Source organism: Narcine bancroftii, chromosome 7 (assembly GCF_036971445.1).
Source record: "Narcine bancroftii isolate sNarBan1 chromosome 7, sNarBan1.hap1, whole genome shotgun sequence".
Taxonomy (NCBI): domain Eukaryota; kingdom Metazoa; phylum Chordata; class Chondrichthyes; order Torpediniformes; family Narcinidae; genus Narcine; species Narcine bancroftii.
Genome location: NC_091475.1, coordinates 67,701,769 through 67,714,656, shown reverse-complemented (window position 1 = coordinate 67,714,656; position 12,888 = coordinate 67,701,769). Strand labels below are relative to the sequence as shown.

General features: G+C 49.3%; 1 long non-coding RNA gene across 1 annotated transcript in view; it reads right to left on the bottom strand.

Moving 5' to 3' along the window:
* Nucleotides 1-432: 432 nt before the first annotated feature.
* The window catches only part of LOC138739867 (uncharacterized), a 39,402-nt gene continuing 26,946 nt past the window's right edge, over nt 433-12,888 (bottom strand). The window contains exons 3-5 of the long non-coding RNA XR_011342500.1: nt 7,282-7,395; nt 2,583-2,670; nt 433-916 (exon numbers count right to left, since the gene is read on the bottom strand). This is a non-coding gene — a long non-coding RNA (uncharacterized lncRNA). The remainder of the gene's footprint in view (nt 917-2,582; nt 2,671-7,281; nt 7,396-12,888) is intronic.

Sequence of the window (12,888 nt, the reverse complement as noted above, 5' to 3'; positions counted from 1 at the left end):
TTTCATCATAACATCCCAACTCTTGAATTCAATACTCCGATTTAGGAAGGTCAAAATTCCAAATGCCTTCTTCGCCACTCTATCTACCTGGGTATCAACTTTGAGGGTACTATTTACCATAACTTCTAAATCCCTTTGTTGCTCTGCACTACTCAATTGTCTACCATTCAATGTATATGACCTATTTAGATTTGCCTTTCCAAAATGCAACACTTCACACTTATCCGTATTAAATTCCATCAGCCATTTCTCAGACCACTCCTCTAGCTTTCCTATATCTCTTTTTAAGCTACGATATGTCTTGGTAAACTTATACCTCTCATTTTGTTCGTTTTAGTCAAAGTGTTTGAGCTACCGAAAAAAATAGACACATACATGCTGAGTGAGAGCAGTTCAGTTTATACAAGTCTTTATTACTAAATCTAAAGCTGAATTCACACTACAATATGCAAGCCCTTCCCAATTATACTTATCAACGCCTGGACTGGTCCCAACTGCCAAAGCGAGGCAACGACCACACACTTGTAGTAGGTTGTCAGGGCACCGGTAGCAGCTTCTCCACCTCCCCCGACCGGGACGTTAGCTGGACTCTCGAAGTTCTTCTTCTTGCTGAGAGATGTTGCCACCTCTTGGAGAGTCTCAAACTTCAGCAGTGGGACCATGGCTTATATTACTGAAAAGTTGTTTACTTCAGATCTCAGGAACAAATGATTTAATTATCTTCAAGGTCTCCTGACAGTCTGCGACCAACAAAAGAAAACTGCATCTCATGGAAGTTGGATAATGTCTGCTGATTCAACTGCATCCTGGGCCCTATGGTGGAACTTAGGTGTGTCTATTAAATATGCATCCTTGGGATTATGGTGTAAATTGGATTATGTCTTCTGAAAAAACAAGTTGGTTCTCAGCCTTGCAGCTGCAGAAGTAAAAAACACAGTTTAAATCTTCCATTACATTCCACCCCTTGGTCACAGGTTGTCAGACACGAGACTTAACAAGAGTACAGAAGGAGCGAAAAAAGAGAAACTAAAACTATAATAAGCACAAAAATAAGCAATAATGCGAGCCACCAACGGAGAATAGTGTGGCCCAATCGCCCAAACATACCATTTAACCATGAAAAAGGATTCAAACTATCCTTGTGGGCCACAATACCCAGACACTGAAGTTCACGAACAGATTTTGAAACATGCTTAACAATATCAGATATATTAGTGGATACATCGGTCCATGTCCCCCACGGGCAACTCCCTCGGAATGTCCTCGACATTACAAATCCAATTGCTGGCATCAAAGCAGCGGTTAAGCAAGATCAGCAGGAGCACAAGATGGAGGACCTGGAACGAAGAACCCTGACATATGTCACTCACGATGTCGTAAGCGTTCAGTATTTAAACAAACTAAACCATCTTGTCCCTCAATAGCTACCCACCGAGTGTTAACCTGGGCAGGTGTCACTATTTCCCCCTTTACAGGAGGGCCACTCCCTGTTGGTGCCACCCATACCTTTTGTCCAACATTCTGTAGCTCAGGAATGGGGGGCAATTACTGTTTTTCCTCTGGAATAGGCTGTAGTTCAGAAGTGTGAAGAAGTCGGTGGAAAGGTGTGCCTCCCTTCAAAGGGCGATGATTCAAATTGTCGACTGGCTGCTGCAGCACATGGGACCACCCCTTCAGGGTCCCCATTGGTGTTAACAAATGAATTTGTTCCTTCAGTAAGCCATTCGTTTGTTCAACTAACCCAGCAACCTGCGGGTAATAAGGAATATGGTGGACCCATAAAATACTGTTGTCAGCTGCCCAATCACAGATTGCCTTCTCGGAGAAGTGCGAGCCATTATCAGTGAATTTTTTCTGGTACATCATAACGAGAAATTAAATGGTTTAGTCCTTGGATAGTGCTAGCTTGGTCAGCCGTCTTGGTGGGAAAAGTAAAAACCAGACCCGAAAAGGTGTCACCCATCACTAGGACTTAACGTTTACCCATACAGTCTGGCATGGGGTCTATGTAATCAATTTCCCAGACTGCAGCTGAACGAGCTCCCCATCTTATTCGGCCATGCGGACCAGGAGGAACGGTGCGGGACTTCACAAGCTGGCATGCTGGGCATGTACACATGACCATGTGGACATCGTCCTGATGGACGGGTAATGCATGTGTACGGGCACACACAGCTGATCCCTTCTTCCCCCATATGGCCACTCTGTTCATGTGCCCATCGAGTCAGAGGGACGGTATCGGCGCGGTGATAGTGGCAAGCTGATCTGCTACTGCATTATGTTGTACCATGTTCGTCTTCACATTGGTATGGGCGTCAACATGATATATGGTTATCTCACAATGATGGGAAGCATCCTACAACAGCTGCCACAACTGTTTGCCCCATATTGGGAGGTCATGTATCAGCCAGTCGTTCTTTTGCCAGTCAGGCATCCATACCACTAGTCCATTAGCCACAGCCCAGGAATCAGTAAACAAGCGAAGAGGGTGATCATGGGGATCTAGTGGTAAAGTGACCACCTTCAACTCAGCATAATGACTGGAACCACCATCCCCCTCCTCCAATAAGTGAGTTCCTGACCTGGGATGGTAAGCCACTGCCTTCCACTTCTGCTTTCCTTGAACCCATCGGCTGCTACCATCAGTAAACCAGGCATCCACTTGTTCTGCTGGAGTGAGCAAATCATATGGTTTACCCCACTGAACTGGTGAAGTGGGTAGGGGAGGGGGCAAGGCGGGTTCAACATCCTCATGATGAGACGGAAGATCAGCCACATGTTGGTGTATGCGGCCCACCCCTTCAGGTCCTCTGGTTACACGACTGTGAATATACCACTTCCATTTAACAATTGAAGACTGCTGATCCCACCTGATTTTTAGATTAGCGTCATTAGCCAGGACCCAGTTCATTATTGGAAGTGCAGATCGCAATTGAATATCTGCATCGCCTGTCATTCTTACAGTCTCCAGCAGAGCCCAGTAACAGGCTAGTAACTGTTGTTCAAAAGCAGAATAACGAGTGCAAGCCTCGGGCATGGTACGTGACCAGAATCCCAGCGGGACTCGGCGGCTCTCTTGTTTCTGCCAGAGGCTCCAGAATGCCACATCATCAGTAACGGAGACCTGTTGTTCGTAGGGAGTATCTGGGATGCGGGGAACTGAAGAATTTCAGGCAGGGCCTGAAGAATAGCCTGCTTGACGGACTGGAACGCCCTTTCCTGATCGTCACCCCATACAAAGTCTGTTTTCTTTCGGGTTACCTTATATAACCATATAACCATATAACCACTTACAGCACAGAACAGGCCAGTTCGGCCCTACTAGTCCATGCCGTAGCAAATCTCCACCCTCTTAGTCCCACTGACCAGCACCCAGTCCATACCCCTCTAGTCCCCTCCTATCCATGTAACGATCCAGTCTTTCCTTAAATGTAACCAATGATCCCGCCTCGACCACGTCTGCTGGAAGCTCATTCCACATCCCCACCACCCTCTGCATAAAGAAATTTCCCCTCATGTTCCCCTTATAATTTTCCCCCTTCAATCTTAAACCATGTCCTCTAGTTTGAATCTCCCCCTTTCTTAATTGAAAAAGCATATCCACATTTACTCTGTCTGTCCCTTTTAAAATCTTAAGCACCTCTATCAAGTCCGCTCTCAATCTTCTACGCTCCAGAGAAAAAAGCCCCAGTCTGCACAACCTTTCCCTGCAACTCAGACCCTGAAATCCTGTCAACATTCTCGTGAACCTTCTCTGCATTCTCTCTATTTTCTTTATATCTTTCCTATAATTTGGTGACCAAAACTATACACAGTACTCCAAATTTGGCCTCACCAATGCCTTGTACAATTTCATCATAACCTCCCTACTCTTGAATTCAGTTCTCCGATTTATGAAGGCCAACATTCCAAATGGCTTCTTCACCACACCATCTACCTGAGTGTCAACCTTGAGGGTACTATTTACCATAACTCCTAAATCCCTTTGTTGCTCTGCACGCCTCAATTGTCTACCATTCAATGTATATGACCTATTTAAATTTGCCTTTCCAAAATGCAGCACCTCACATTTCTCTGTATTAAATTCCATCAGCCATTTCTCATAGAGGACGTAAAAGCAATGCCAAGTGTGGAATATGGCGTCACCAGTATCTCAATAACCCCAGGAAACGCTGGGTCTCTTTTTTGTTGGTAGGAGTGGCCAAGAATGCGATCTTATTGCGAACTTTATCAGGAACCACCTGTTCTCCAGCATGCCACTGAATTCCAAGAAAGATAACTGTCTGGGTCGGGCCCTGTACTTTGGCGGGGTTAATGGGTAACTCTTTGCATCAGGGTATTTTGGACACTCTCCATTCCCTCCTGTACCATCTCTTCCGTGCCCCCTTGGATCATCACATCATCAATATAATGGTGAAGTGAGAGGGAAGGCAACACTGGCACCATCTCCAAATCACGGGCAATTAGGCCATGGCAAATAGTGTGAGAGTGTACATAGCCCTAAGGGAGGCGGGTGAAGGTTTACTGGCACCACTTCCAGGTAAAGGTGAACTGATCCTGTGAGACCTCATCTATAAGAATACTGAAGAAGGCATTAGCGAGATCAATGACAGCATAGATGTTCCTGAGTTCCCAGTAGCAATGTTTTCAATAAGGGTAACAATGTCCGGAACTGCCGAAGCAAGTGGTTGGGCATGTTTGTTCAAAAAATGATAGTCAACTGTCATTCTCCAGGAGCCATCCGGCTTCTGGACCAGCCAAACAGGGCTATTAAAGGGCGACATTGCGGGCCTCACTACCCCTTCTTCTTGCAGAGCATCGATGGTGGCAGTAATCTCTTCCTGACCCCTAGGGAGGTGATATTGTGGAATGCATACTGGTTTTGGGGGGGAGGCACCATCACAGGATCCCACTTTGCCCGACCTACCACTAGTCTTTTTGTAATAGTCCAAATTTAAAATGCAAATCCCCCTTGGCTAGTATTAAGGGCCGCACCGGCCAACATATTAATACCCAGGATACACTCATCAGTGGCAGCCACCAGGGCATGTAACCATAAAGGGGAAGGGCCATCACCCACCGTGGCGCAGACTTTTATTTCCTTCGCCAAGGTGATCGCTCCTCCCATCCCCTCTATGTAAAATGTCGGTCCAGTCCTGAGGTCAGGGTTACCCGGAATCACCGAGTGCTCTGCACTGGTATCAACCAAAGCCAAATATTGGCGGTCATTAACCCCACCCCAATGGACTGTTAATGGTATGTAGGGCCATGGGTCCCCGTGTATCCGCCGTATCTCAATGGAGTAGACACGGGCGCCCTGCCCACACCCTCATGCTTTATTAGGGTTCGGGGGCTTCCAGGCCCACATGACACTATTCTCCATAAGAGCCTTTTTAACCATTTGTTGTATCTCATCACGGATAACTGGAGCAAGAAAAGCTGGCTCAATAGGAGCAGCAGTGGGAGCGGAAGGCACAGCTGGGCCAGTAGGACTCAACAGCTGGGGATGATGTTCCCCTGCCTTCTTCGTATAAAGGACCGCAGAGGGTTTCCCATCAATATCACGTTTAGGTACGCATAACTTTAACAAGGTTAGAAAAAGGTCCTTTCTTGTTGGTCCGTTATTACCAGCAGCTCCTCTCTTTTCATCCTGGTTTTCTGATTTAACCTGGGTTGTACATGAGTGGATTTTACTTCCCATCTCTAATTCTTGAAGCCCAGATAAAGCGTGCACCACCTCAGACTCAGGGTGCCCAATTAGCGGACTAGTTACAGACAGAACCAGTCCCCGTACAGTGGGTTGGGTGGAACAAACCAATCGAGTATGCATTCCGGCTGTGAATATCTCTTCATCAGGGCTCCACGCATGTACCCACAGCCTCAAACGCCCTGCATACAAGGCAGAGGCCAGGGCCTGCTGACGAATTACTGCTATACCCTCCTCTGGGGTGCCCCAATTGCTCTGCAAATGTAAATCCAAATCTACAGGTGATGGGTATACTCGTAGCGGGGCATCCCCTAGAGAGGCAAGTAAGTAATCCACCTCTTTTCCTCTACCCCGCAGCTCAGCAGTGACCCGGATATCAGTAGTCAATGTTCCTAATCCCAACAATTTCTCAGGAGTTAAATGTACATTACCCACCTCACTGACAAAAGGCAAAGGAGGAAAAACCCAACACCCAACCCCAACCAACCAATTTTCCCTTGCAACCGCTGCAACCGTGTCTGCCTGTCCCGCATCGGACTTGTCAGCCACAAATGAGCCTGCAGCTGACGTGGACATTTTACCCACTCCATAAATCTTCGTCCGCGAAGCGAAGCCAAAGAAGAAACCCCATCCTTGCTCCCAAACACGCAGGAGCCAGGTTGCCAGAGTTTCTCCCACCTTTTACCTAAATTGATCTCCAATGGCAGCCAGCTCTTTTATAGAGAAGTCATGTATCATTGACTGCTCTTGACCTCTGCTCCCACTTTGGCCCACAGGGTCCTTTCCCAGTGGACGGGACAAGGCCTTGGCCATCCCATAGAGGGGGTAGGCCACAGAGCATAAGCAGGGGTTCAGCTATTTTACCCTGGGTCAGCTTGGGAGATCGGGGTATCTATCCCTTCAATCTTTACCCTTACATCATCCCCCCTTCCGTCTGTTTGGGAAGTCTGCTGCCTTATGGGGCGGGCGTGAACAGCAGGTGGAGAGGGCAGTATGTTAGGCACATGCTGAGGAGTATCTGCATTATTACCATGGTCATCCTTCCAGATATTCCTGTCCCATTCATCAATTGCATCAGGATTGTCGCCATTACTTATCATGGCACGAATACGATGTGGGTCGTGTTCTACTCCATGCCTTTCTTTATCTGCACAGAGCTCATGACGGAATTTAATATTACGGCAGATTGTTTGGACGTGCTTATTCTCCTGACTGGTGTGAACAATCTCGCTCATCATGGAACAGCATTGTCGCAGGGCTTCTAGCTCTTCCTCTAATTGCTCTCTCTTACGCTGAGATTCTACTTCTCGCTGAACTGATTCTGCTTCACGCTGAATGGAGTGGCGTAAGGCTGTGGCCAGCAGCCAAAGGCCATCCGTCAGCGTCCCCTTTTTAACAGGAAATGTACTTTCTCGAAGGAGAGTGGCAACCCGCTCTCCCAGAGGTGCACTTGATGGGTCTAACTTCTAATCCCAACTGAGGAGTGGTCCCAACAAAGACAGGGTATTGGCCAACATGCCAAACCCATCGTCTTTGGAAGTCCATCCCAGAATCAAGAATTGCTCAGGGCTCACCTCTTTCTTTCGGCGAAACATCTTGAGACCAACCCTGTTCGCTGCGCCAATTGTCCTGGGTAAACTTATACCTCTCACTTTGTTCGTTTTAGATTGGTCACAGTGTTCGAGCTACTGAAAGAAAATAGACACACACACACTGAGAGCAGTTCATTACTAAATCTAAAGCTCTTCCCAATTATACTTATTAACGCCTGGACTGGTCCCAACTGCCGAAGCAAGGCAACGACTGTACACTTGTAGTAGGTTGTCGCGGCGCCGGTAGCAGCTTCTCCACCTCCCTCAACCAGGACATTAGCTGGACTCTTGAAGTTCTTCTTCTTGCTGAGAGATGTTGCCACCTCTTAGAGAGTCTCAAACTTCAGCAGTGGGACCATGGCTTATATTACCCAAAAGTTGTTTACTTCAGATCTTATCTCTTTGAACAAATGATTTAATTATCTTCAAGGTCTCCTGACAGTCTGCGACCAACAAAAGAAAACTGCATCTCTGGGCCTCATGGTGGAAGTCGGATAATGCCTACTGATTCATATGCATCCCTGGGCCCCATAGTGTAAATTAGATAATGTCTTTCTGGGGGCCTTCCTGGGCCCCATGGTGGAATTTAGGTGTGTCTACTAAATATGGATCCTGGGCTTCATGGTGTAAATTAGATTATGCCTTCCTATTCAACTGCATCCCTGGGTCCAATGGTGGAATTTAGATTATATCTTCTGATGCAACTGCATCCCTTCTGGCATAAGCTGGTCTAAATCCTCCATTACAAGACCAACCTGGATCCCCGATCTCGTCCAACAAACCTCCTATCTGTCCCTCTGACAAGTGAGTCCCCAACCACAATTACCCTGTTCTTATCCCTCCTTCCCTTCTGACCCTCAGGGGCAGCCCCTGTGCCAGAAACTTGACCCCCATGACTCGTCCCTGATAGGATGTTCCCCCCAGCAGTATCCAATGCCAAATAAGTGGCACTTCCACAGGGGTACTCTGCACTGGCACTCTCCTTCCTTTTCTCACAGTCTCCCAATTCCCTGACTCCTGCCTTCTAGGGGTGACTGTCTCCCTGTAACTCCTCTCTATCACTGCCTCTGCTTCCCTTATGATCCTCAGTTCATCCAATTGCAATTCAAGCTCCCAAACACGGTCGCTCATGAGTTGCAATTGGATGCACCTTTTGCAGGTGTAGTCGACAGGAACAGCTGTGCTGTCTCTGACTTCCCACATCCCACAATTGGAGTGTTTGACTACCCCAGCTGACTCCATTACCTCCTTTCTCAATGTATATAGGTTATTTAAAAAGAAAAACTAAACAAATAATACTAAAAGACTAACCAAAAAGGACACCTTACCACACAGGGAGTTTTTTCTTAGCCCCTGCTCACCGAAGTCCCTCGAGCCAAAGTCCCAAGTCTCCACACCTTCACTGCCCAGTCTCCACTCTTTCACTGCCCAGTCTCCACTCCTTCACTGCCCAGTCTCCACTCCTTCACTGCTAAGTCTCCACTCCTTCACTGCCCAGTCTCCACTCCTTCACTGCCCAGTCTCCACTCCTTCACTGCCCAGTCTCCACTCCTTCACTGTCCAGTCTCCACTCCTTCACTGTCCAGTCTCCACTCCTTCACTGCGCCGCTCCTCAGTATAAGAGCAGTAAAAGTATCAGTGAGCAGACTGGTTTATTGCAGGGTGCTGTGCTGAACTTATACTCCCAGCCTGGAGCTGGCTGAGAACTGCACTGGAGGGCGCTGACGTCACCCAGGCGTCACATGGTCTAGTGAGCCCCGTGCTGGGTGGAAGGGAAAACCTCCCGATGGTGCCATTTTGGCCGGCTGCCCCACCGCATGGCTTACTGCCACACAGCCTCCCCCACCAGAACCAGTGCCAATGTCCTTTTTCACCGGGCGGCCTAATTTCTTGGGCTGGTCTATGACCATAGGCTCGGTGGGATGGAGGTGCGCTGGCTTCTGCCTGTCAATGGTAAACAGCTCCCGCCTGCTGCTAATGTCCAGCGTAAACATGGAGCCAAAATGATGTACAACCCTGTACGGCCTCTCGTACGGTCGCTGCAGAGGTGCCATGCTCAGGCCCCACCAAACAAAAATGTTCTCCGCGGAAAGCAGTTCATTGGGAACGTGAGGCGGGCGTATGCCATGCCTGGGCGGTGGTGGGGGTTTGAACGAGTCCAAGCATGCCCTAAGGTGAGGAAGTAGTTCATGCAGCAACTACTGGGGAATGTGAGGTGCGTTGACGAACTCACCAGGTGGTGCCAGCGGTGCACGGTAGACCAGCTCAGCGAATGACGCCTGTCAATCTTCCTTGGGAGAGGAGCGAACGCTCAGCAGCACGCAAGATAGTTCGTCCACCCATTCGGGACTGGTGAGGTGAGCCATGAGTGTCGACTTAAGGTGGCGGTGCAGACGTTCGACCAGTCCATTGGCCTGCAGGTGGTAGGCCGTAGTGTGGTGTAGCTGGATCCCCAACGTGTTGGCAAGCTGTGCCCAGAGCGCAGATGTGAACTGGGTACCCCGATCGCTGGTGAGGTAACCCGGGACGTTGAATCAGGTGACCCAACCATACAACAGTGCTTGGGAGCAGGAGTTGGTGGAGGCGTCTAGCATCGGGATTACCTCGGGTCAGCAAATGGTGTGGTCCACCTTCATAAACAGGCAATGGTTGCCCCAGGAAATGGGTAAGTGCCCACCAATGTCCATGTGAATGTGGCTGAACCATTCCCGGACGTGCTCGAACTCCTGTACAGGTCCCCTGGTGCGCCTGTGCACCTTGGACATCTGGCATTCGGTGCATGTTCTGGCCCAGCCTGCGATCTGCTTCCACAGCCCATGCCATATGAACCATTCTGCCACCATCTGGACCATGGACCTGATGGAGAGATGTGAAGGTTCAAGGATGTGATGGAAGACCTACCTGCGCTACTGCTGGGGAACCACTGGTCACAGGGTGCCCATGGAGATATCGTACAGGATGGTGCCTTTGCCACTCGGAGTCGTGAGGTCTTGGAACCGGAGACCCGTGATGGCTGTCTTGAAGGCCCTCGTCTCCTCATCAGACTTCTGGTCCCAGGCGAGCTGGTTGAAGTCAAGGCCAGGTGACAGCGCACAGATGGCCAGTCGCAAGAGTGCATTGGGAACGACATTGTCCTTCCCCTCACTGTGCCAAAGGTCGGTGGTAAACTCCGACACGAAGGAGAGGTGACGCTGTTGGCAGGCCAACCATGGATCTTTTGCCATCACGAGCGCCTGGGTGAGGGGTTTGTGGTCGGTGAAGATAGTAAAAGTCCTCCCCTCAAAAAAATAGCAGAAATGCCGCACCGCCAGATACATGCCCAGTAATTCATGATTGAAGGCACTATACTTGGGTTCCGTCAGGCAGAGAAGGCGGCTGAAGAATGCCAGCGGCTTCCAATGTCCATTCATCTGCTGCTCCAGGACGACACCGAAGGCTGTGGCAGAGCCATCGACAGAGAGTGCCATATGCAGGTCGGTGTGCGGGTGGGCGAGCATGGTGGTCTTTGCGAGGGCATTCTTGGTGGCCTTGAATACGGTGCAGGCTCCTGGGTTCCAAGTGAACATTTTGTGCTTGGCTGCGATGAGGACAAATAGCGGCTGTATGATGTGCGCAGCTCCTGGTATGAAGCGGTTGTAAAAGTTGATCATACCCGCAAACCCTTGAAGCCCCTTGAGGCTGTCCGGGTGTGGGAACTCCCTGATAGCGGTGACTTTTGCAGCAGCGGGTGTGGCTCCTTCGGCTATGATAGTATGGCCCAGGAACTGCATGGACACTTTCCTGAACTGGCACTTGGCCAGGTTGATGGTAAGGCCGAAATCGGCCATCTGGGAGAAAAGGTTGAGTAGGTGGGCCTTGTGTTGCACCCGGTCCTTGCTGGCAATGAGGATGTCGTCCAAATAAATAAAGACAAAATCCAAGTCCCTGGCCACAGTGTCTATGAGGCGCTGGAAGGTCTGAGTGGCGTTCTTGAGCCTGAATGGCATGCGCAGGAATTTGAACAAGCCAAGGGGGGGTGATGATGACCGTCTTGGGTATGTCCTCAGAGTGCACCGGGATCTGGTGATATCCATGCACCAGGTCAACCTTGGACAAACCCTCGCACCATGCACGTTGGCCGTAAAGTCTTGGATGTGAGGGATGGGGTAACAGTCAGGAGCTGTTGCCTCATTGAGCCGTCGATAGTTGAACTACTAGAGACTTTCGAGATAAAGTGGAGTGGAGAGGCCCACAGGCTGTCGGACCACCGAATGGTCCCCATTTCCAACAGATGCGAAAAATCTTCCTTTGCCACCTGGAGCTTAACAGGCGGGAGCCGGCGTGCCTTGGCATGAACTGGTGGGCCCTGGGTGGGGATGTGGTGCAACACCCCGTGGTGCGGCGAGGCAGCAGAGAACTGTGGCTTGAGGAGTGTCGGGAACTCATCCAGGATTCACTGGAACTTGTCTCTGGGCGTGCTAAACGTGGCCATCTTCGGTTGCTCCGAGCGGGAGGCGTCGAGGCGAACGGCCTGGAATGTATGGGCATCCACCAGGCGCCTTGAGAACTTTCATGGGTGGGGGTGCATTGGCAGAGACCAATCTAATCAGGTCTCTATCATATGCTCAGAAAAATATGGGGCTTTGGACCATGACATTGTGAAATTCGTGGGAGAAGTCCATCAGATGACATTTTGATAAAAGTGGGAGTGGATCAGGGACTAGAATTTGTAATATTGGAGGTTGGCATCATGGTCCTGTATGTCATGGCTGAAGATGGTAATGTTGTCTCGATACAGGAATGTGGCCTGGTCTACCATACAGTCCATCTCCTGCTGGAAGACCAAGATCCTGTTGGTGATGCTGAAGATGCCCCTCAGGAAATGATAGGGGCGGCCATCTGCTCATCTTTTACATTGGAGGTCTTCCAGGTGGATGGGGAACTGGTGGTATGCCAACTTTATATCAAAGGTAGAGAATACCTGATTATTGCACAATTTTGTTCACCATGTCATATATACAGGGGAGGGGGTATATGTCCAGCTGTGTGTATCTGTTAATGGTGTGACTGTAATCATTAACCATTCTGCTTTTCTCCCCATTCCTCACCACCATTTGTGCTCTCCAAGGCCTGGTGCTGGGTTCCCACATCCCTGCGTGGGGCAGTACGAATTCTCAATAAGGCCAGGGGCAGACACTTTATCCAAGGCATTTTAGTCTCCACCATTAATTTTGTCAATTGCGTCTTTAGGGTTCCATTCATACGTTCAACCCTCCCTGAGCTTTGTGGATGCCAAGGGGTATGCAATTTCCAAGAGACCTGCAATGCATCACAAATCAATTGCTGGACTTTGGAGCAAAAATGTGGACCCCTGTCTGAGTCTATAGAATCCATTATACCATATCTGGGGATCACCTGCTCTAGGAGGAGGCGAGCTACTGTAGAGGCTGTAGCATTTACTGTTGGGAAGGCTATCACCACCAACAGATACTTCCATCTTTGGACTTGAGGTAACTCTGTGAAGTCAATCTGGATTCTTTGGAAGGGGCGTATGGCCAGCGGTTGACCTCCCATGGTACTCGTCCTCATTACCTTCTTATTAATTCTTGT